The sequence below is a fragment of the Streptopelia decaocto genome, assembly GCF_964273445.1.
Source record: "Streptopelia decaocto genome assembly, chromosome: 2".
Taxonomy (NCBI): domain Eukaryota; kingdom Metazoa; phylum Chordata; class Aves; order Columbiformes; family Columbidae; genus Streptopelia; species Streptopelia decaocto.
This window is the reverse complement of record NC_138655.1, coordinates 39,646,304-39,672,539: the sequence shown is the minus strand read 5'-3', so window position 1 is coordinate 39,672,539 and position 26,236 is coordinate 39,646,304. Positions and strand designations below refer to the sequence as shown.

General features: G+C 38.4%; 1 protein-coding gene across 1 annotated transcript in view; it reads right to left on the bottom strand.

The window, feature by feature from the left end:
* TOX (thymocyte selection associated high mobility group box) overlaps positions 1–26,236 on the bottom strand; it is a gene marked incomplete at its 5' end in the record, with an annotated part of 213,742 nt that overhangs the window by 100,996 nt on the left and 86,510 nt on the right. The window lies entirely within an intron of this gene.

The following is a 26,236-nucleotide window of genomic DNA, read 5'->3' as shown; positions in this document are numbered from 1 at the left end:
GAAATTTCAAAACAAATTAAACCCCCTCCTATTGAAATGTTCCTGTATCAGAAAGTAGGAAATACATTTCCAGACAGCTCTCAGACATGTGAATGTATGAAACAGTATACCTCCTGACCATATGGTTTAAGAGAATAGTTTGCTCTATGTGTGAATAAAGTAAACTTTCATAATCAGAACTGCAAAAGTACCCTTCTGTAAATGATAAATACAATTTCTGGAAATATATACAGAGCTTTTTCGTTTGTTTATCTTTTTCTCCCCTCATCTGCAGTTAGGAAGCAACAGGAATGCGACAGAAAGGAGTTGAATAAAATCTGAAGGTGTAGATGGAGAAAAACTATCAGAACTAAAGCCTCATCCTGTACCAACACAAAGAAATATAAAACTACTGATTTCTTACATAATCTGGAAAATGTCCCCACAGAACTCTTGTCATGCCTGCTCAAGTGGCAGTGACAACAGGGCAAATACATTCCCAGTGCCCGCTCAGGAGGTAGGGAAAATCTTTTCAAACCTTTCACGTAGAAATGAACAACAGCAGGAATCCCCATCCCCAGTCATCAACCACGAATTTCCAGCTGTTACAAGGTCTGTTTGAAATGACATTCACCTGACCCCTTCTGTGAATGCTTAGAGTGACATATTTTGGAACTGAGCCATTATTTTTGATGATACGGCGGTATTTTTAAAAAGTCCTTGCTACTGAGCTTGCTCCACTCCTGGAAAAGGTGGCAGTGAAATAGCCCATGGCTTTTCTCGATCTGTGCTGGGCTTCTCAGGATATTCTACCTGTAATGTATAGCATATTCAACCAGACCAAGGTGGCAAAATCAAACTGTGGCTTTGGCAGACAGCTCTACCAATTTTTGCTGAAGTGGCTGAAAAGGTTTCAGCTTCCAGCTGTTCATCCTCTTTCTCTGCCAGAGGCCACAAGGCCTCTAACAGCAGCAGAAGTGAACAAGTGCCAGGTCCTGGCACAGCAGTTGATGCTCTGCCCTCCCTGGCCAGAGCTCTTTAACAGGTAGTCACAGCCTATCTGTCAGAACTTCTAGTTTCATGAGAGGGAAACGTTTATGTCATGGGCACAGACGTGCCATAGGGAAGAGAGTATTTCCAAGGTCTGGTGGAATAGAGACAGTTGCATTAGATCTTAAAAACAGGGACTTACGGTTGTTCTTTTATTGTTTCTTGTTTATACTTGTCATTTCTTTTACCTTTCTCATTCAAGAATTTTCCTATTTATTAGCATTCAAAGCAGAGTTTTGAGGAAAACTTTTTAGCGCCTGGATTAATTGCACACTGAAACAAATGGACAGATGAACAGACGGACAGGTGAAATTCTGAGGAGAGATTTCACAGTCTGCGGTGGGAAGCCAAGCGCTCCAGTGCAAGGCCTACAGGAGCTCAACTTATTCAGCTTGTCAGACGAAAGGCTGAAAGGTGCCTTGATCACTGCGATTGGTACTTACACCTTGGAAAGATGTCTGGTAGCAAGATGTCAGCCTTCCTGACAGTGGTATAATGAGATCTAGTGTTGAGAAATGGGACCTAGAGAAAATCAGTTCTGAAATAAGATACAAGTTCCTACTTTAGAAGGTGATTAAGCATTATGTCAACAGCAAACTCATGATTTCTTAAATATTTGAAAATTAAGTTAGATATCTTTTTCAGAAAAGATGCATTCCATATCATATTAATGAGAAATCCTATGGACAGGATTGTTACGCTGGTTGGTTATAGTAGTCCTGTCTGTCCTGGAAGCCATGATTCCATAAGTCTCCTATTTTTAATTTCCCACATTACCCTCATATATTTGCTGCACTGCCTTGCAAACATTGGTATAATTCAAATATTATGTTGCGTAAGTTTAGTTGCAAGAACATGAAGAAATTTTCCATATACAGGCTAGATACAGTCTGGGGTTATTTTAATTTATTTTGCCTTCCATAATGCCTGAGCCTGTGATTTAAGAATCTTTACTGAGCATCCTATTCTTTCAGACAATTCCCTCTTTTGGTCATTTGGTCATTTGTCCTTGCTCCCAAGCTTGCAATCACCAAGTCTGCCTTCACAGAAAAAATTCCCTAAGGTCATTTTTCCATTAATCTTGGAAATTTCCATAATTCTCTGTGTTCTTGGATCATCTGCCTACCTGATCTATGCCTTGCTACTAGTGGTGCCTCCAGTATCGATGGGATCTTGGATCTTAGCCTTTCCTGTTTGTTGCTTGTGGCCCTGTGTTTAGCTCTGAAATGCCTTTTTTTCTACCGTGGTCTGTGGGCTTAACGTGAGCATGTATCAATGAAACAAAAAAAAAACCACAAAAAAAGGTAAAAAGGTATACCTAGACTTAAACTTCCTGGCCTTTTGGCTTGGCCTTAAATGAGAAATTACCTTATTTATTAAAATTTGTTAGGGTAAATTCTCAGAGAAATATATTGATGCATAATGTCTGTAAAATCTGACTGACCTGTTAACATTTAAAAATACCTGGCCCCTGTTTGATTTATTACTTAATTTCTTCAATATTCAAACATGGAGTTTAGTCACAGGAATATTTAGCATTTGCTTCTTAAAAGTATGTATAAAATGTTGTATAATAGGTTGAATAGTTCAATAAGATTTGATGCAATGCGTATTTTTGTAGTGTTTATATTTTCAGGATGCAGACTGCAATGTATTAGCTGACACTAACACTGTTGCCATGTTAGTTTTTGAACTACATTTACAGCTACATAAATGATTATCTGCCCTCAGTCTAGTGGTGCATGGCTTCTTGGCAGTTCCTAAAACTTCAGACGTGAGCCTGAAAAACACCCGTAAAGTCAAATGACAAAGTATATACACATGCACTTCCTGTAGCAAGTATTGTCAGGAGATGCCTCCTTCAAGTTCTCAATGTTTACTAAAATGTTTATAAAGGAGTGAAATTATTATTTTTGTGTATCAAAACAAAATATTTACTTCAATAATCCCCCTTCCCAGCTACCAAAGAAGTGTGGAATACAGATGACCTATGCATCCCACCCCAGCCAAAAAAGTGTACACAAGCCTTCAATAACAAGAAGATCAGAGAAACTGACGCAGCACATTGTATTTGTGCTCACCTTGTCCAAATGCGACTATCCCACATCGAAACAATAAACCAAGAAAAAATGCCAATAAAAAACGATCCACTGGAAGGTCTTACTCTTGTTTTTTCTCACGTGTTTCAGAAGTGTCCAAAACAAACCCCTAAACACCAGCAATGAATACTGAATCATTTCTCCTTTTTATACACTGCTTTGTAACACTCATGCTCTGCAGAATAGCATCTCTCAACAAACTTCCTTCAGGACAGCTTAATTCATACTACATTCAACTTGAATTCAGCTTTACAAGTGAGGTGCTTTACGCACAGACAGTGAGTCAAAAAATCAGCAGATATGACCCAAAGATGACTCCAACCACCAGATTTGTCTTCCAGGTGATACTCCATGCCTTCAAGATTGGCCTATTTTTAATCATCATCCCCAGTTCTTCAAGCAAAGAAACTGCACAAGCATCACTTAAACTGTGGATGATTCATCCAAACAGAACAGATGAAACACAAAGGCAGGCAGTTAAATGAACTGTCTTTTATGAACCTATGTAGGATGTATATATGTCGTCTGACATTTCATCTAAAGCTTTCCCAATGTGTCTCCAAGTTCCTTCAGTATCACTAAGGGCAGATTTCAAAATCTTTCATTTTAATCTATTAAAAGTGAATGCTAATACAATATTCTGATGTGTAATAAGAACTACTCTTGACAACATTTCTTTTCACATTAAAGTGTAACTGCATGAGAAGTTTGGGTGAGAGCAAAATAAGAATATGACTGCATTGTAATATGAAAAGATATATAACTGGGAGCTTGTTTTAATATATATTCAGAATTGCATCATATTCTTTATTTAAATGATTATTATAAATAAAACATACAGGCAACACTATGGCATGGCCAGCTAGAATCTCCCTTAGAGTAACCCTTTGTTAGACAAGTTATAACGTTCAGAAACTAACAGGCACAAAATACCCAAGTGCTGTTAGTAAATGCAATTTACTCATATAAGTTAGGAATATAATTACATAATCACTCGCTGAATGTTACTGATGCAAGAGCTATGACAGAGTTCAGCAAATGTCCAGAGTGGTAAGGCTGTTTTATCAGGGGCATGGATTTACCAAGGGATCCAAAGCTGGCTTTTGTTTCCCATTAGCATGGCATCACCTCAGAGACATACGATATAGTCATGGCCAGGCAGCCTCTTTTCGTCTTCCCAGTTAGCTTGCAGCCAACTCTACGACATTTATAATAATGACGATGAAGTAGCAAAGCCTGCAAGAATGGTATTTTTTCATTCATTCTTTATGCGCTTCTTTAAATGAAAAACACACAAAGACATTATCATCAGGTTGCACAAAACCAAATAGAGAACAAAATTTCTCATGGTGACACCAACTTAAAGAATCTTCATTATAGCCTACATACACGGAAGAATTTGGAAGACAAAAATGAAGGTACAAGAGGGCAGAAAAAACTAGAGGAACATATTTATATACCGCTAACTCTATGTGCGTATATACAGTGGTTATAAATGCAGAGACATATCTGCATTAGCTTCATGTAGCTGGTTCAGATGACAACTGCCATACGGATGTACAGGTTCAACAGAGGCTTCCAGCCTAATCATGTGTCCTTATTTCCCCACTGTCTACCTTCTTCTACACCAAGTCACTCTGTCTCCATTGCCAGGGTCACCTGTACTATCTGGATTACAGGCAGAACAGATTTTCACCCCTATCTCTTGTCTTCTTGCTACCTCACACTTCTTTGCTGTTGTTGAGGGAAATGAGGGTTTATTTCGCTTCTTTTTCATCCATAGTTTTTAACTTCTGAGGGAACTGCATATTTGCTTTCTCTTTGTATGCACACAGATATGTGCCCTAAGTTCTGCAGGCAGAGGGGGAGAAACTTCGGACACTGTTTTGTGCACAAATGTATCTCAACAGCAATATCCTGAAATGTAGAGATTAAAGGAGAAGCAGAGAGGGGAGAGATGATCAAATTGGTGAAAGTTTCTGTATTTAATAAGTTCAGCTTCTGGGTAAAGCCACTTGGACTCGACATCCCTGCTTCTTCAAAGGATGTTACAGATCTTCAAAGACTCTGTTATTAACCACATGTAATCTAAATACAAATTTCTCCCCTCTTGAATTGGAACTGGAAGCTAGATTTAAATTTCAACTTTAGCTATACCTTTTAACCATAGTTTACCTTGCTCTGATGGTTTCCCAACACAATTTGTTGTGTTTCATTTTAAGAAATGTTGCAATAACATTGTGTAAAAAGATTACTTATTTCTAGTGATTTTAGTGCTTATAGATATCATTTGTAACTTACATTATCTAAAAGCCACTAATCCTGAAAAAGCTTTAAAACTAGGTAATTTTGTTTATTTTAAACCAAATGCCAAGAGCGGGCATTGTCTCAGGTTGCTTGATGACAAAGAGTGTTACTTTATTTTACTCAGAGCTGCTGAAATGAGACTAAAATGATGATGAGATACAACATAAATCATCAAATAGCTATGGCTAAAGAAACAGTTGATCTTGTTACAGCAACCATTAAAAATAAAAACAGAGATGCTCTGTAAACATTATTACAAAATGGAAAATCTGTTTCTTGATGCAGTTTGGCAGAGCGGTATGTCTGTATTAAACTGAAACTCCATTTTGTCTCCTGAACCCCATTTTGTATGCTGTACTGAACACATGTTCAAATTTGCCCACAACAGGTTATAGTAATACATTTCAGACAGGCATCCTTCCCAGGAAAGGGGCTTGACACCTCACTGAAGGACTATCACAGGAAAATTGTCAAAAAACAATCTAGTACTATCGACTTTGATTGTGTCTGTTCTGCTGTCTTCCCTTCCTCCTTCCAGGACTGTTTTTCAAAAGATGAGAGTATGGAACACTATGAGATTGGGCGAAAATGCCTGAAGGCAGCAGCATGGCAGAAAGAAGTCCAGTTTCTTCACAGAGCTGGATGTCCCTGTATGGCCAAAGGAAGGTAATCACTGCAGACTGGCAGAACATGGAGAAGTCTTGTCCCACCTGGACCACCAAGAGCCCTCCAGGTCACAGAATGTTTGATGTGCCAAGCATTAGAGAGGAGATAGCATGCCTCAAAGTTACCAGTTTTATTAATTCCGTTAACACGTTTTCAAGAGTTTTCATGAAAATCCTTTATGTCTCATGTGCTTTCATCTTCTTACTTGTTGTCCACAGAGTTTAAACCAGGAATATAGGGTATGATGTGTGTAATTAATCCAAGTGCAGTGACGTGTGGGCTAGGTGTATGAGAGTTGGGAAGGAATCTGCCCCAGTCTTGATGTCTCCCCGGAGAGTGGAAGTGAGCGCTGGCAGCGAGCCTCAGAGCGGGAAGCCAGGGTGCTGCTTCACAAGGAAATGCTGTCAGACATCTCCTACACTTAGAAAGAGCCAGAAACAGCGACAAAACTCTCTCTGTCTACGGCACCCAATGGACTTTGATACATTCACTGCTTGGATCAAAGCACGATAGTGCTTGCAGACTAGCACTGCGCCATGTCTTTCTACAGCCTGGCTTTCAAAAAGGACATGTTTTGAAAATACCTTGCCCGCTTCTCCTAGAATGAGACCATTTTTGTCTCATTTTCCATTTTTAATTCACATTACTGCCTCAAAAGTTATAGGCAGTGCTGTCAAAGTTTCCTCGCAGATTTTGATGCCTGTGCCACAAATCTCCAACTCAGACTTTCTACCATTGCGTTCCCCAAGATAACTCACTACTTACGCTCTTGTTGTGAGAAAGGGGAGGAACTGGAGGGTTTGCTGAGTACATTCTCAAAGGTGGCAAGCTGGCTGAATATCTAAATTCTACACTGTTAGTCAAAACCTGAATGATGGTACATTTTGTGTTTTTCCTGAGCTTAATAGAGTTTAATGTGGAACCAGAGAGGAGGTGAAAAGGGGTGTTTAGCTTCCCGCTTGGAGCCTGCATGTGCCAATGCCTGACAGAGCCTTGAAGTTGTTCGCTTGCACGCAGAGCGCCGGCTGAATGAGGTTACAGTGCTGAGCACAGCGGGCTGATAGAAGTAGGATCAGACTGATAGGAGGAGTGGTGGAGTCCAGGCACAGCAGAGTGTATCAAAGACAGCCCAGGGGAGAGCCGGTACTGTATTCGTCCTTTGTGTACATTTAAATGGAAGACAGCGAGCATGCAGAGACGAACTCTGAACTCTCTCAGCTGGGCTCCTGCTCCTTTTAACCTCGGGTGTTAAATAAAATAAAATAAAATAACCCCAAACCAATGCACTGTAGTCTGGACTTCTATGCTAAACTCTCCCTTGCATATTGAATAGTCATTAAATAAACATACCGAGATCAAAGTGCCAAGTGCTTTTGTTATTATTTTACTCAATCCACACTAAATTATAGATATAGCCACCTACTGGGAAAATTGGGTGATAAGGTGGAAAGGTTTGAACAACTAAGATTAGACCTTCCTTTTTCTGCCCGCAGTGGCTGAGGAAATTTGTTTAACCTGGTCGGCTTGTAATATTTTCCAGCCCCAACACACTGGGCCAGTTTCATGGCATGGTCTGATCATGGAAGGTGAAGGGAATTATGCCATTGCCATTTGGACAGGAACTGGATCAGACAGAATGGTAGAGTAGTTTTTGTCAATATTCATCTCTGCCTCATCATTTCAAATGGTAGATTATGTAGTAAAACACATTAAATCTTAATAGAAAGGAACTACAGAGAGCCATCTGTGACTAAAAAAAACCAACCAAACAACATTTTTTTGCATATGTATGGCAGAAGAGAGGCTCCACAGATGTTAGAATGAGTTTTGCACAACTAGGACAAAACTGTTCCCTTGCATGACTACAGTGGGAGCTCTGTGCAGGGATCCATGGACAGAATTTGACCCACTATGTTATTTATAGAGTGAATGGGGTATATAGAGTTCCTGTGGGAAAGTACATTGGCTTCTACACGGCAGAATCTTAGAAATAAAATGGGCCAGACCAACATTAACAACAAAAAGCACGAGCAAAATTCCATTACTATTCTGAAAATCCTATGAAGAGGGTCTTGAGAAGTAAAGTAAGTGTAAAGATTGTCAGGTAACTTGAAAATCTTGCCTGCATGCCACTATTCCTCATGTTTAAAAGAATAAGAAAAAAAACAAAAAAACAAACCAGCAACGCAAAACCAAGGCACACTTAGAAATCTACGGCATACTTAGAAATCCAATTTTAAAAAGTTATTGTGAGGCTTGATTGCCTAAGAACTTGAGCACTCTAGACCAATGCAGCAGGTAATTTGAGTATGTGCATAACATGCATTAAAATTATCTCATTGGAGTGGATGACAGTGTGAGAGTATTTAAAATGACACACCCATTCAGATATGTGATGAGTGGGACCCAAGAGCTCAGAAATTTACAGCAACAGCCATAAAATATTGAAGTCTGTGTCAAACTCAAATGGGACAAATCAGCCTAAATTTCTGGTAAACCAAACGATTTAGCACAATCTGATGCAATCTCATTAGGTACAACTAATTCAGACCTGGAAAGGGTGACAACAAAGAGGAGACTGAGGGGTGACCTTATTAATGTTTATAAATATATAAAGGGTGAGTGCCACGAGGATGGAGCCAGGCTCTTCTTGGTGGCAAACAATGATAGGACAACGGGTAATGGGATCAAGCTGGAACACAAGAGGTTCCACTTAAATTTGAGAAAAAACTTCTTCTCAGTAAGGGTGACAGTGCACTGGAACAGGCTGCCCAGGGGGGTTGTGGAGTCTCCTTCTCTGGAGACATTCAAAACCCATCTGGACATGTTCCTGTGCAACCTCACCTAGGCGTTCCTGCTCCAGCAGGAGGATTGGACTAGATGATCTTTTGAGGTCCCTTCCAATCCCAAACATACTGTGAAACTGTGTGAAACTGTGTAATTGCAAGGATTTAGCAAAACACGAACATCTGTTAAATGACAAGGGTGTTATAAGGTTGATACACAATTGTAGTTTACCAAAACAGCTCCTGTGGCAGCCATGTAGACAATCCTATTTCCATCCACAGCTACTCTGATACATGAGGAGCTCAATTAATTTCAATAGGATGACTTTCATATGGAATGTCATGCGTGTTTGTTTCCGTGCCTGCATCAAACAAGAAGCTGGAGGCCCATGCATGTTGAAAGGAGGAATTTGAAGCAACACACCTTCTTACGTTTACGGTTGCAACAAAGATTCAAAAGCTTGATAAGGACTGTAGCTTGACTTATTCCTTCAGTAGGATCGTCTACCGATCAAGCTGAGATATGCTGACAGAATAATGTAGAGAAGTTTGCAGTATTCTATCTGAAAATAGGTCATTCAAGAGTAGATGTGGTTAGAAATGTTCAAAATATTATTCAAAAGCAGAAGAGGAAAAGTTGGTTTACTTTTTTTTTCTTTCGACTTTGGTGAAGACGAAAACACCGATCAGTTTTCAAAAATTCTAAGTGTTCTCTCTACACCTTTTAAGACAAAATTTTACCCTCAAGATTACAGTCCATTTTACGTCTAAATTGTTCCATGACTGTTTTCATCCTTTGTTTCTGTTTTGTCAAGTAGCACTAATAACAGCTTTTTTTCTTAAAGTCTGCAACTGTATTCCCTTTATATATTTGAGATATTTTCTTTTAACAGAAAAAAAAAAAGACAAGTCTGTGCAAATATATGTCAATTTTTCTTAGTTTTGAAGGAAAAGAGCTAAAATATAAAGTTACAGTTGTACCTGCCACTGTCTTACCAAAACCCTTTAAAGATAAAAAAATGTTCTACCTCTTCCTCCCTCCTGCTTGGAGAAAGAGTTCTACCCTCAGTTCTGGCTGCTTTTCCCAGCAATACACTCTGAATCTATTACTGTTGTACATTCCTCGCAGCAAAACAGATAGCAAAAGTTACTCAAATCTGGCATTATCAGCACCATGGCTGTTGTCTTTCCAAGAGGCCGTGTATACCAGCATGAGGCAGTCATGTTAGCGATGGGAGGAAGCTTCCTGGGCAGGCAAATCCAGCCCCTGAATAACAGCAGAACAGGTTTCACACAGCATCTGCAGAAGCTTATTGTCTAGCCCTGCCTTGGATACAACTCCAGCAATGGTGTTGCCATGCCTTTTCACCTTTTGGTTCAAACTCTTCTGCAATTTTACTCTTTTATCTTAAAACCTTTTTCCGCCCTTCCAGTCTGCTGAGGCTAATGACTCCCAACCTTTTAATAACACTTGCAAACATGCTTGAAGACAGATACTCTGTCCTCTTCTTCAGGAAGATGATTTTAAGTTCCTTTAACCTTGCCTGGAAACACATTTCTTTCCAAACACTTCCTCATTTGCAACCACTTAAGTGCATCCCTCTACTTACGTCCTTATCACCATCTCACATGCTATCCAAAATGAATGCAGTATTCTAGCTAGCTGTGGGCAAATCTGAACAGGTTCTCCATTTGCAGGGTTCATCCAGACTGTGGGTATGCATCAGCCTCTTCCTCCCTACACACATTATTTAGAAAAAGCTTGGTTTTTTTGTTTTTTTGTTTTTTTCCCCAGCCCTTTACAAATGAAAACTCTGAAAGCTTCTCCTGATCTAAACAGTAGCATGGAAAGTTGCCAGATAGTTAGGTAGACACCATGATCTACGATAATGGTTAAGATCTAAGCTCTGCGGATTTCAGCCCAAGTCAGAGCTGTATGTTTTTTCAAACCAAGCATTTCCAAGATTAATCTTATGATGAAACTGTCTTTTAAACATTTTCACATGAAAAATGAAAAAGGCTCTTTTGCCGGAAGAGCACAGCAATTCAAGCACACAGCAGCACTGTGGGAAACCCCAGTTCACTCCTACTCTGCTCTTCCCTCATATAACAAATGTGCATCACAGCTACGGACTGGGGGGGATAGTCTTCCCGTATCACTTCTTGTGGCTGTTAACTTTTTAACAATACTTGATGATATAGACTCGAATTTGTCTATCTTTCATCTAGCTGAGCACTCTCCCTCACAGTACATTATTTTCTGGTATTAGTCTTTCCAATTTTGAACAGAAATCACATCCTGGCCCTGAGAAATTCTTCTTAAGGAAGAGCTTTAAAAGATCTGGCAATTATGGGTTTGTCAAATGAATATTTGCAAGATTAAGTCACTTCCAAATTTCTGAAGCTCCTGAATGCAGCAAAACAAGCTGAGTTCCCGTATGCTGGGAAGGCCCATGCAGACACAAGGGAAGGGCTTCATTTTCACCACTCACAGGGAAAGGAGCTCGGGTGTGGGCTCATTGCTGGCAGGCCAGGCTGCAGCAGGGCTGTGACTGATTTGCAGTCATTCCCCATGTGCATCCACCCAGCGGGACGTGGGTACTTCGCACCCCACATCGAGGAGAGAAGTTATGGACAAGGTGGCCACGGGCTCCCCTCACCTTGGCTGGCATTACCAGTCCCTGCAAAGTAGGCGTCAGCATTTTTGAACACGACTATGACAGCAATGTAACAACAAACATCCTGAAGTACAGAAATGCTGCTTTTCAGACATATAATTCTGCGACTCACACACCGCAGCCTGTGTATTCAGTGCACTGAAATAGAAGCACAACTCAGTATTTCTTAATCTTACTAAAATTATAAGAATCTATGTTATAACCACTGTTAATGAGCTAACATAATTTTAAAATAAATGTATAACAATGTGATTAAATTTTGATGGAGCTGTTCTTATACTTTTATGATATAAAAATGGCTTATTTTTAGCTTTTGAAGTTTCATTTTACCCACAGCATAACAATATCTGCTTCTGTTTTGCCCAGTTGTACAATAATTGTTTAACTTCAGCGATCTCATAGCCTACTCAGACTCTTTAGCCATTTTATTAATTAATGAAAGTACTCTATAACAGTAAAGTCATGGAAGATATTCCTTATCATTTTAGTGCCCCATATTATATTCTCTCACCTCTCTGTATAAGCTACTGAATTATTAATACACTGTCCTCCAGATTTGATAAAATCTGAGATAAAAATTATCATAATATTCTGTGCCTAAAGACGATCAAACCTGACGTAAATGGCTTGAATAATTTTTGTTTTAAAGTGTTCTTTGCATCTGGAAGACTGAAATGCATATTAACAATTTTAAAGTTATGGAACAACCCACTGAAATCTACAGCTTGGATGATCCTATCTAAGGTTATGTCTCTACAGTTCATACTCAGAATAAACTTTCTTCACATGGTCAAACTCATCTTCAAACTAAATTTTCCTAACCTAGAGTAACTTAATTCTGTGTTTATTAGGTAAAAAAAAAAAAAAAAAAAGGAAAAAAAGGGATCAGAGAACACCAAATGGGCAAATCATGCTCTGATTTTTAGATATACAAACCCAGCAGAAACACAACAGCTGCATAAACATTACCAAAACCATATTTGGCTCTTTCCCTCCTAGATTAAAAGGCATATGAAGTATCAGTATCAGAATGAAACACCTTTTCACAGACAGGTCCTGTACCAGGGTACTGGTCTGGGTTTATGCTGGTATAATGTGATGGATTTAAAGACTAACATTGAGCAGAACATCCATTAATCAGGGCCAGGAAATGAAGCTCTACTTGAGGTGCAGTGTGCTTTTTCCTCATTTTTAGGGAAACCATTAAATTGGCTCACATAATCAGCACGCAGTCTCTTTTTGTGTCAGCAACAATCTGTTTTGTGACATTCTTCTAAGACAAGTATTAAGAGGCTCTGGGGTTTTGCAGAGGCTCCAGAGTCTTAATAGCTGAATTCATAAATAGTTAGTCATACAGTATCACTGTTTCTTCCTGCATGGTACAGTTCTTGTACTACTCCCAACTTTCCCTTATGTCAGCACCTACAAGTCAAAAGTTCAGAAATAATAACAGAGTACAAAACTGTGCTGTCATTAGATTCATGTTTTGATAGAAAATTAATTTGGTGTTTTATTCATTCATTTGAAATAGTAACTACTGCCTTGGAACGTATAAGGTGATTAATTTTCCAATACTTTCAGATCATATTAGTAATACACAACATAAGTGTTTTGACATGTCTAATAGTTATACTCATAACCACGATTTTGCAGTTCAGAAGTTCTTTCAGCTACGTGAGCCCTTACAAGCAAAAATAGTCAGAGCATTGATTTAAAAGAAGAGGAAGTATTTTATATGTTACAGTGCATCACTGATGATCTTTTGTAAACACAAAGAACAATGTGAATTATGTATCTGATTTTATTTCTTACTGTTAAACAAAGCTCATTGGAAATGTATAACCAGTTCCTTTTAAGAATACAAAACAAAAGCAATGTCATGTATTATGCTACAGCAGGTAATTCAGTGTCTTAGAGAGGATTAACCAACAGATTTATCAAGCAGCCTCTAAGAAAAGCAGAGTTCAAGTCTGGGCTCATCAATAATACATAAATAAACTGAACAATTAGGTACAAAGTCACTATCTTGTCAGAGAACTTATTAACCAATAAATGATACACTCACTGCAGACAGTGTAAAAAGGAGAGAAATGTAAAGATAGGGAAAGAACATCTGAAAAGAGAAAGGAAGGTACGGTTCTGTTTAGTGTTTGTGGACTTGGCGATTCTGTCCAACTCTCCAGCTATGACATCTGGAGAAAGGTGGTTCAGCAACACTTCTCTACTAGGAATCACATGTCTTTTCTTCTCATAGCTGAACACAGATTTATGACTTTGCTTTTTAATCGGTGGTCTGAGGAAGAATATATTCCACTTTTCCAGTAGACAGATACTACCAGCATCGACTTCAACCGTTTAACACGCAAGTTTTACATAAATAAACAGTCATCCCCAGTGTGCCATGTCACCACTGGGCATTGCCCTAATCGTGCCTGACTACTGAGATGCAATAGGTTCTAGGAAAGGGTGGATGAAAGCAGCCAGGCTTACCTCTGGCTTAAGCAACAACATGTTTTAAAAGGCAAATCTATGTTAGTAAATGTCAAAATATGAGACATTTGGTACTTCTTTACTACTATCAACAAACTCAGATTTGATTTTCTTTTCTGTGCTGGCCTGCACTTTTCAGATAGAAAACAAGGAAACTAGAGGTAGGAAAGGCTGTTGCTATTTTTCCTTCAGCCAAGCTAAACAAAAAACATCTTCATTTCATTTAGAATCAACAAGTAAGCAAGCAAGCCTAGTCCAAATAAAATCTTTTTATATGCATGTAACTAGCTCAGCTCAGAAATTACAAACATTTGAAGTACAGATTTCAGGATTTAACTCTGAATGAAAATAATATTTGCCTAATATGATGTCTTTCATGCCCAAGTACTCCAAAGTGCTTTGCAAATATTGACTAAATTCTGCCCTTAATCTGCGTTCAGTGCCCCTTAACTCCAGTAGCCATTTTGAGGAGTATACACAGAAGACTTCAGTCTCTCCACACTTTGCTAATGGAAATGCAAACTACCAGTGAAATACCACCACTTTTACAGTGAAAAGGGGACACTGCTCAGAAACACCTTCCTGGGCAGCAAAAAAATTCAAGAATTTATAAATATTCTTGCCAGATGGACAAGTAATGTGGCTGAACTGAAGAGGCTTGAAGTGACTTCCCAGTTAAACAAGATGGGTGATTTTAAGACTACTCACTGGTGTTTTACTCTAGTCTCGTTTTAGTGAACAGTCCTTCCACTTCACATCTGAATACCTTTGAAAATGCACTTTTATGTTGTGTCCAAAGACAGGCAGCGCCTTCCCACTTAAAGGGGAAACTACTCAGACACAGAAAGTCACCCTGATGGCTTCCTGAACCTCCTACCACATTCGTGCTGGGCTTTCCCAAAGTAGGCAGATGACAGCTAATGCAAGCACAGCACCTGCAGAAAGACCAGGGTGCAACCTGGATTGAAGGAGGAAGCAGACCTGGGTGGGAAAGACTGTGTCTTGCTGGGGGAGTGAAACTAAAGGTTGTAAATAGAGGGAAGATGGGTGTGGAAGCTGAACTTCCAACTGTGGAAGCAGGTGAAAGTCTGTGCTACCTCTCTCCAGGACCAGGTGTCCTCTCTGCTCCCCATCCCTGAGGAGCTGAAATGGCACCATTGAGGCATCGGGAAGCTCCAGCAAAATCCTCATTCTCCGCTTCTCTTGAAGATCAGTGGTACGGATTATGAAGATGTGCAGGGATGGCTTTGCTTGCTGTATTAAAGGACCCCCTTGCCTGTGGGGAGCAGTTTTGTTCATGCGACATTTTTCCCAATGGTAGGAAATAATGAAGTTTGGGTTGCATGGTGGAGTACGGATGTAGGCTAAAGCAGTCATGAAGGATCTTCCCAGCAGGAGTCTCCATGATTGCAGTCAGTCTACTATGGACAGGTTGGTGGCACTGCAGCATGAAATTATTGCAGCCCTGCCCACAAATCCAACCTATTATTTATTAGTGCAGACTGTTAATGAAACAAGAAACAATGTTTAGGAAACAAAACAGACTTCTGAATTGCTATAGAATAATTTGTACAAAATTTAATAGTTTTTGCAGAGCCATGATGTGCTTTGATATTTCATATAAAACTTGGCTGAAAATATGTTTCTTGGAGTGAAGTATGAGGTGATAAAAATGTGATTAAGGTGTGCTGGCAATTTTATTTTGGCAACTTTATGCTGTGCTTTTGAATTCCAGTATATATAATGTTTGGCCCTTTTTAGTTGATAGATTATCAGCTGAAGTCTCTACATATACAAACATCAATAAACTCACAGACAATAAACCAAAAGCAGTCTAAAACTACATGCTATAATCTCTTTAAAAATAACTGTAGGAAGTCATAATGTATAGTTCATAATTACGATATCCAAAGAATTTCTGTTCAGTGAAGCCAAAGGAAATTGCTTACTATGGAACTAAGAATGCGATAAAAAGAAAATTAGGCACTGGCCCTGAAGCTCAAAAACAGAGTAAATCACATATTTCCTCAAGCAGAAAGGGAGTCTCATTTTTCAGGGGGAAAAAAACTCTCACCATAATGGTAAAACACAGAAGTCCAACTATGTAATCAGAAGATACAGATTTAAAGTGAACAAAACCAGTTTCAAGACCCCCTATATTGTAAACAAAGTTCTTTAGAGCCCTTGCAATGATAAGCCTAAAGTAATTGTGGGAATCACTTTCTTATTCTAAACTTAGACTTTTCGACACAGAAAATTCTCCCCATCTAGAGCACTGCTTTAATTAATACAGTTGGCATTATACAAGACATATTTCAAAGCTTCTTGTCAGGATGTCCTTGTAAAACGTAAGTGAAAATTAACCTTCAAGAGGTTATAGTAAACAAATGCTCAGTGGAGGCAAAAAAATAAAAATCTCCAAGTATAACTATCGCCTTAATATCTGTATGTGTGAAAATACTTTATCCTCTAACAAAGAATTAATCCATGAAAAGCTTCACTAGACATTTTTGTGTACTACTCACATTTACAAAAGTGATTTCTGGAGCCTTAAAGAGGGTTAATGCACTCTCTGACTACAATCAATGAAAACAGCATGATTTACACAATCTATGTTCTTTGTCAAATTTAACCAGTGTATCGCTGCATAAGATCTTTTCGCTGACAGGAGCTTGCTGTATGATGGAGATGCTGGAATCCTCCTCACACTGGTTGTACCTGGCAAGCCGTGCTGTGCCTCTACAATGATAAAACGCGAACTCGCAGGACAACCCCAGGCTATCCATCTCTGCTGCTCAAGTTTGAGAATGTGGCTCACTGAAGGTATGTAGAAATAGTTGCTTGCAGAAGTAAAATGAAAGTAAAGCAGAATTTGACAAGCACAGGTTACATTACAATTACATTACCTGAGTCGAAGAAAAAATATTGCTGTCTCTCAGATCTTTACAATCAAATGACAATTACAGCTGATTGACTAGTTCCTTCCTATTATCATTCTGTATCTGTAGACAAGGATTACTACAGTAAGCAGAGTATACCCAATGACTGACAGAGCTTCCTGATTTGAAAATATATGTTTAAAAAATCATAGTAGTTCACTGAGCTCATCCATTTTCCATCTCTACTAGGAGAAAAATATCAAACTCATTCCCACAATTTATGTTTTCAGGATCACCTTCTGCAAGTACAAACCACTGCTTTCCCAAATTGCATGTGTAAAACAGATATATATTCACAGCCCTACTGTGTTACCTGAAGTTAGTGCCTCATTCGTACTGTGCCAGCTCACATTCTGAGTCCTTAAAGCACAAGGAAAACCACATGAACAAAGGTGGCACAGCCTTGGAAAGTCACATAAGGCCAAAGAACTGATTTTTCCCTGTTGCCCCAGAATATGCAGAATTACTTATGTAAGAAAATAATAGTGTTGTGAAAGCTTGCAAGAAGATGTTGAAAGATCTTCATATAGAAGATTCACTTGGAAATTACATTATTGTATATCAAACAGATAACAAATTACTTACGAATTTGCAGTCAGTGTATTATAATAATCTAAGAGATTACAAAATTTTCAGCCTACCTATAAGGAAGCACTGTATTAATATTTAACTGTTCTGCAGTTTATCTGTTACCTCTTTAGCCAAATCTAAAGGCTGCTATGAAGACTGCATGTGTCTTTTTGGTCATTCTACTCCTCATCAGATTCCCTGTGTTCTCTTGCAATGTTTTCTCTTTTTCCATACTTGTTCCAATATTCAGATAAAACCAGAAGTTAAGCAGTGACTACACTTTAGGCAGAAGAAAGTTCAAAGAAGCAGCTAGCTTAGAAACTGTTTCAAATATAGTTACTAAAAAAGATAAAATACAACTTATCATTTTGAGCAAAATCTTCTGAAGGATGGGATAAGGGCTTCTTAGAGAGATGCAATTTTTCCTCTTTTAATCTGGTTAGCATTTTCTGAAGAAAGCCATAGAGGCCACTTATGTTCGGAATCTGCACAGTAGGAATTGTGGTATCTCCTACAGCATTTATCCTTGTGTGAATCATTACACGAGTATCCTAAAATAAATGTGTAAGGAATTATTGTGTGGAATTATTGTGAGGACTGAGAAGCATTGTGCTTGATGTATCTAAGCTACCATTTTTAATCAGCTTGTCCTTGACTGGTCTTGATGCTTCATTCCTCAGTGGAGGACATGTAACTCCTGGCATTTTCTTGGAAAACTAATTTCCAGAAGAATGCATGCAGAGAAGGAGTTAAAGCTGAAATACATTGAGTTGTATTTGGCTCTTCAGCTCTTAACATAGCACTGAAAATGGAATAGTATGACATGGCCAAAGTGTCTCCATATGTTCTATAGGGGAAGGAGAAAAAAACCCAAACCAATGTCACTGGTAGGGGGAAGGTTAATAAGAAGGGTAAAAGTAAGGCAAATGTTAATATGATTTAATGGGTTCAGAAGTTCAAAAAGAAAAATACAGGAAAAAAAAAAAGGATTCACATACTGTATTTCTCATGTAAATCTCTGCCATACAGTCATTAAGATTCTACAGTCAGGAAAAGATACATACTAGAGATACACATTTCAGCACCTGTAGTATCTGCTGCATTTCTCCTTCTATGCATCACTGCATAAGCTTAGTCAGTGTGTGTAAACACACACAAATTACAGGAAATATTTTTCACATTGTACTAATAACTTACATTGATTTTTCAGGAAATACAACAATATGACACATTTTGGAAGGAGTGCATTTAGTTCCATTTGCAAATGAAGCCCTATCAGTCAAAATAAAATGAAATGAAATTTATAAAGGTTATATCATATTTATGCGTTTACTAAATATAAAAATCAACATATGGTGCAATGTTACCATATGTTTGATTTTGCAAGAGCAGATTTCCAATGTGGTAGTAGAGTTTCCCACAACAACAGATCATTAGCTTGAATTTCCTTTAAAACTCTTTTTGAAGAAAAACAGCTAAAAAGTATCCAATCATAAAAACCCCACATGATCTATATGTCATATCTACTATAGATAGCAAAATATAAAATGGACACTACAATGTGCATTTGCACAAGACATATATAATATGTGTTTATTGCAACTTAGTAAGATCTCTTAGTGATCAAGTGAGGATTTTCTGACCTGCTGGGTGTGTGAATTTGAAAAATACATCAAACGAGTTAAAGTTCTGGTATGAACAAGAACTATAAAAAGCCTCTTTCAGAATAAAATAATGAGGAAATATTGTTTTTTGTTGTTTTTATTCACTGAGACATTATGTGAAAACCACAGTTTGACCTGGTCAGTTTTTGTTTGGACCCCTACCATGGTTCACCTCTAGCACAGTTTAGATATTCTGCAATCAATGTAAGTGCACTTTAAATTTAAGAATAAATTACAAGCTGTCAAACATTTTACAGAAAACTGTTTGTATAACTCAGAATTTTACGTATTTCAGCAGAAGCACTAGTGATCTGTTAGGTTACACCACTGTACACCTGGTTCTGGTTGCTTTAAAAAACACCTCAAATCCTTCTTCCTAAAGAGAAAAATATTGCCACTGGACAGCCAGTGAAAAATTTGGATTTTCCATTCTTAGTCCTGTTTTTGATTTCCCTGTGTAGACTTTGCTAATGTCAGCAAAATAATATAAAAATAGAACATCAATCTCTACTTTGAGTGTTTTGTGGAAGACTTTTAAATGTCTTTTGAAAGCTCTTTGATCTCTGGTACCAAGTTGTCAGAAAAAGAAGGCAAATATATGCAAAAATACTCCATTACTACTTTTACTTTGGTGTTAGCAGTGTCTAAAATGGGTGTATTTATCTATTCTGCTAGTATTTGGGAACATCTGTAAAGTATTACAGGTGAATGCATTCCAGCTTTTCTTTGAGAATTTAGGTTGGTTAATTAAAGCTGGAGGAACTCACGTTTAAGTGGTAAGCCAAAACAACACTCAGAGAGAGACTGGAACATGTAATCTAACAGACAGAGCAGTAAAACTACAATGGACATAAGAGGAAAAGCAGCATTACACTCATAAGAAGCAAGTCGCTCAAAGGTGAAAGTTGGGCCTTTTCTCTTATGGGCGTCTTCCCTCTGGGGTACTGAGTGAGCGAACAAGCGATGGAGTCACCCAAGCAAGGACCAGGCAGGAGTGTAGCACAGCCAGAGATTATGAAAGCAGTTGACCATTCCATACCATGAGCATTTTTGGAAACAAAAAAGAAGAGGCCTCCGACATCTCACAAGTGCCCTCATACAACATTTAGATTTAGGCCAGCTTCACTTTGGGTTTGTAAGCCTAGCATCCTCTAAATTAAACACAGCCATCTAGAATATAGTCTCCAAAAAAAAAAAAGGAACACTAAAGTCAGAGCAAACATTGGAGAAGCTTGACAATTTCAAGGATTGTCTCTTGAACAAAGGAATAATAACAGCTCCTGCAAAGCAGCTGGTATCATGCCCTTTGACAGTTGATTCCAAGATGGCCCCTGAGCCTTTCTGCTTGACTTCACTTACCCATCATTTATTCTGCAGATCATAGCTAGAAGTGCTCCTCTACCTCTTGTGTTTGAAGATGTAACTTTGGCTTAAATGGAAGAAAAGTAATCTCCAACTTTGTGAAGAATAACTTTGTTGGCATGATTGCAGACAAAGCCCCTTAGATCTGGATCACCCAATCTACAAAAATATTTTAACTTTTTTTTTTAGCAAGAAGTGTTCAAATCTGCTGCCAAATGCTACCAGGGTACTCTCAGATCATGAATCTGTTCAATGCTACAGCAGTGAGAAGAAAATATCTCTGCATCTTGTGCATATGCTAAATGATTGGAAAGACTCCCACATTTCCTTCTATGGACTTGAGAAAAGGTCTCACATAGAAAAGAGATCAACCAGATTTGCAGGGGAAGAAAATGAAACTAATACTCATGGAGAATGGACTGTGTACAAACAATTTGTTAATAAGAAAAGGACAGCATAAGAAACTAAACTCAAATGACTGGGCGAGAATTTATAGTTAAGCAGTGAAGAGAAGGGGAAATAAATTAAATCCACTGGGAAATTATACTGACAAGGATACAAAGGGAAAATATTTGTGATGTAACTGCTAGCTCATATGAAGTAAGAAATCAAGCTAGATTTACTCCTCCAATGAGTTCTGTTTATAACATTTGGCTTCAAATTACAGATTTCAACATTGTCAAGTTCAGGCGGGATCATGCATTTTACCACCATCCACTTCAGTCACAGATTTGTACAATTAACTCTGTCAAACGCTTACAGATGTTGTTAAGCAGGCAACTGGCCGTAAATCAATCCCCCCCTAGCTTTTCAGAATATAGTCTGCAAAGAGCTAATAAATATATGCTCTCTAGTGTGTATATATGTACACATACACTAAAAAAGCTAGTGGTACACACTTTTCTGTTCTCACTCCCATGTCAAATTTATTCAATTTACCAATCAAAACAACATCTCTACTACTTTGAGCCTGTAGGGTTAATAGAGTCAATGAAAAGAAAACTGTCTTTTGTCTTCCTGCATCACCACCAATGACAATCATTCCATATACTTTTTTTAAAAGAGATATAACAATGTTCAAAACAGAACAAAAACTAAAAAGAGCAAGAAAGTGTAGAGCCAAACATTCGTGCCATTTCCAAGCATTTTTATGTCTGCCAGAATAATGGGTAACATTAAATATTATTTTGCAGCAATGAAAATAGACCTATGGTATGCAACTTAACATCACGGCAACTCCTGTTCAACTACAGCTGGAATAAGAGGAGCTTTGCTTTTCATCCCACCGCCTCCTTTTACAATGCACACACAACAGTGGCAACCACGGTAGGCATACAAAGGATTATTTAGTAGTTCAGACCTTGCTTGGTACCTGAACAGACCATTCTCCACCTCTAAAATAGACAAAGAGGGTCTGGTTCTATTTTGCATAACATTTTGAGGTGAACTGCATAACCGCCACATATCCACTTAATACAATGTTTCAGCGCAAGCACCCTTCCTAATCAGCTCCAGCAGTTATAAAAAAGAGAAAATTATTTGAAGAATGAACACTAAAATCAAATACTTTTAAAAACCTCCCCATTTAAAAATCTAACTTATATGGAGTTATTACATAAATTATTGATCCAGGCATAAGTTTTATTTGAAGAATGTCTAGAACAATTATTTATTCAGCAATTTACTCATGTCATATACTGAATAAGGCTGCAATATCTTCCTTTAGAAATGATCGCTTTAAAAAATGTTACAGGTATCTCTGGATTTTGATCTGTCACTCACCTCTTCAGTTGGAAAATCTACTGACTTGACTACTTGATTGAAGCAAGACCTCTGTGAGACACCTAAATCTACTGTATTTCCTTGTCAGTAGTCTCAGGAATGTCCACACTGGCTCTTGGAATTTCTCATGACTATATTTAATTGTTCCAACTATTGAGGCTAACATAAGATTCATGAATCTTGGCAGTATAAAATAGGGGTGGCAAGCTCCCAGAATTAGTACAGACCTGTCTGGGTTAGTATCACAGACACAACCGGGTTGGAAGGGACCCCGATAGGGCAGCCATCCAACCTCCTGCCCAGCATAGGGTCAGCACTGTATGCAGATCAGGTTGCTCAGGACTTTGATCAGTTCAGTCTTGAAAACCTCCAAGAATGGAGATTGCAAAGTATCTCCAGGTAACTGGTTGTATAGCCTTAATTATCCCCACAGAGAATTTTATGTCTATTCAATAAAAACATCTCGTGTTTCAATTTATAAACAATCTCCGTCTACCCATTGTGCCCCTCACTAAAAACATAGCTCTGTGTTCTCAGAAATTCCCTTGTGGATTCTGGGGGGTTGCTGTTAGGTACCCCAAAGTCACCTCTTATTTAGGCTGAATGAACCTTTGGCCCCACATCTCTCCCTGACCACCTTGGTAGCCTTTCATTGAAATTGCTCCAGTTTACAAACTCTTTCCGTACTGTGAAGCCCAAAACTGGACAAGTTATTACAAATTATTGTGGTCTAATGAGTGTGAAGAAAAATGGAATAATAACATCCTTTGATCTACTGGCTACAGGCCTGCTGATACAGCCCAGGAAGCAGTAAACCTCTCCCACTACTAGGGGCTTATTGCTGGCTTGCGTTCAGCCCACTGTCCATGATCCCTGGATCATTTTCAGCAGCATCCCAGTCAATTAGACCCTAGTCATGGAGTCTCCAGCCTGTACCCTGCAGGGGTTGGTCCAGCCCGGCTGCACAACTTTGCATTTTGCATTTGTTGAATTAATGAGGCTCTCATTGGATGATTCCTCTAACCCGTCTAGGTGCTTCTGGATGGTGACACTGTCCCCAAGCATATCAACTGGCCTTGCCAATTCGGTGTCATCTCCCAACTTGACACTGTCATCTCCTCCAGGTCATTGATAAAGATGCTAAATGGGCCAAGTCCCAGGACAGACCCCTGAAGAACTCTGCTTGTAACCAGCCTCAAGGCAGAGTATGAACCACTAACTGCTAAACTTGGAGCCTGATGAGTCAGCCACTTCTCACACATCTAGCAGTCCACCCATCTAGGCGGTAATATCCCAGCTTGAATAGAAGGATGGAATACAAAGATGCTGAAGGAGAACATGTCAAAGCCTTACTGAAGTCAAGGTCAAAGATCCACTGCTCTCTTCTCATCCACGGATTCAGTAATTTCACCACAGATGGCAAACAGATCATGAGGCATGATTAACCCTTGAGAGATCCATGCTGCTGTTCCCAGGCACCTTGTTCTCTTTAACATGTGCAGAAACATCTTCAGAGAGGTCACACTGCAAGATTCTCTCAGGAATTAAAACAATTTTAAACAGCTTATAGTCCTTCTTATGGTCCTTCTCATACTTTTTGAAGATCACTGCAACATACCCTGTCTGCAGTCACTGGGAATCTCTTACAATCTCTGCAATCCTTCAACAACAATGGAGAGTGGCCTCTCAATGATAGCAGCAGCTCTCTTTGTGTCCTGGATGTTCCCTATCCAATCGTATAGATTTACGTCTTGATCCTCTTCCACATCTGGTAAATCCTCCCTTTCTTGAATCCTGTCTCTAGGCTCTAAGCCCAGGAGATTTTGTCAGTGAAGACTGAGGCAAAGGTAGAATCGATCACAGGCTTATCTGCATCCACTTTCACTAAATCATGATTCAGCAGCAAGCCCACATTTTCCTTTTTTTTTTTTTTTTTTTTTTTTTTATAATTGCTCCTGTAATGACAGAATCTCTTTTTGCTGACACTCCTTGCCACTTTAAACTATGTAAGCTTAGGTCTTCTCAACACCTCATTTGTAACATCTCTTTTGAGATTACGGAGAGTAAGCTACCCAAGGCATCCCTCACATGCTATAGATATTTTAGGAAGCATTAATAGTCAATCAAATATTTATTTGGAAGGTCAATGACTAGAGCTTAGACCATTCCAAAAGACTTATAAAACTGCCAAATCAAAATTTGTATTACTCTCTGAATCTCTCTTAAAAAAACCCAAGCCCTTAAACACAAACTGCAATAATGAAAATAAATGATGGGCTGGAAGAATTATTCTTCAACGAGAACACTTGTTCTCCAACAAATCTTTCTTGTGACTGCAACACTGCAAGTCCTACAGTTGATTGGTATGTCTCCATGTAGTCATTGTACATGAGAGCACAGAGTCAAGACTTGGTGTTACAAGACAGGTTACAAAGTAAGGCAGCCTGCAGCGATTCCAGCAAAAGCATTAGGAATTCTTCCCAAACCTAAGCACAAAGGAAGAAGTTGTACACTAATTATGCCAGTCCCCTTAGCTCCTACTTCATCTTCATTGCTCCTCTCCACAGGCTGGCACTGAATTTGTTTACTTTGGTGTTTAATTCTGATGAGAAGTGTATTTTTGTAGCAATTTCTCAGCATAAAGGTACTGTGAAGACCACAAATGGATTACTTCTTGGTGAAACAAAGCTGCCAGATGTGGTGCAACTGTTAATGAGTGTTAGGTGCCTGTGACCAGGCAAATTTGAGCTGATACAAATTCACACACCTTCAAAAAACAAACACACTAACAAAATGCAGCAAGCCCATGCCTGGTCCTTGGCACCATCTGTTTTATTCCGCACACCTGTTCACCCCATGCTGCGGTTTTTGTTAGTGTAGCTCTAGTACCTTAGTCTACTGCTTCGGACTAAAAGCAGTAAAGTTAAAGCACCCTCTGGCCAACCTTGGGTGGCTTTGCAGTGCTATAGGCGATCACAGAAATATGGATTCTCCATTATACCACCTCACTGCTTAAGATAATGCCCAGGAAATAGGCATCACGACGCAATTATACAAATGTTTTAACTTCGAGTTTTTGAAGTAGGTTTTCTGATGTCTAAGAATCTAAATCTACTTTCCACTTAATATTCTCTGCTGAATTTCATTTCAGACAAAGAAAATGGACAACTTCATTGTTCAGCAACACAATACTGGTAGGGATTAAAATATTTAACTATTTTAAAATATTACATACTTTTTCTGTTTTAATAATGAAAATACAGGCTTTCATGTTAATTTTTAGAAATAGCAATATGACAGTGGATCTCTCCTTTATAAATAAAACTGCTGAAAAACAGAACAGTATGCATAACTTTAATAAGATACAGACCCCTGTAAATCAGCTAATTTCACATCCCAAAGATTTCACAACTCTGATATGTTGGGACTCAATAATATAAAATAGCTCTTGGACTTGACACTATACTTTCAATCCCAAATAACAAAGTTTTAAACTTTTCACACAATTATGTCAATGAAAACATGGAAAACATTTGCCTTCATAACAAAATCTTATTAACATAACCTTGACAAATTTTATGGATTTCTAAATGTGCATTAACTATTCTGGTATTTCAGTTCCTTTTTTTTTTTTTTTCACAAAAAGATGTATTTAAGGAATTAGAAGAATATGCAATTTATTTATTCAACACTTCTAATATATTTTTAATTTAAACTGAAATTACCTGATCATGTACTGTAAAATACTTAGGTTTCTGGTTTGTAGCTCTATTTTTTCTGAAAGAGTGTAAAATATATTACTTTAATAATACGTCTGTGGAATGACAAGAATATACAAGTGCAGTGTTGAAAAGACAGTATTTT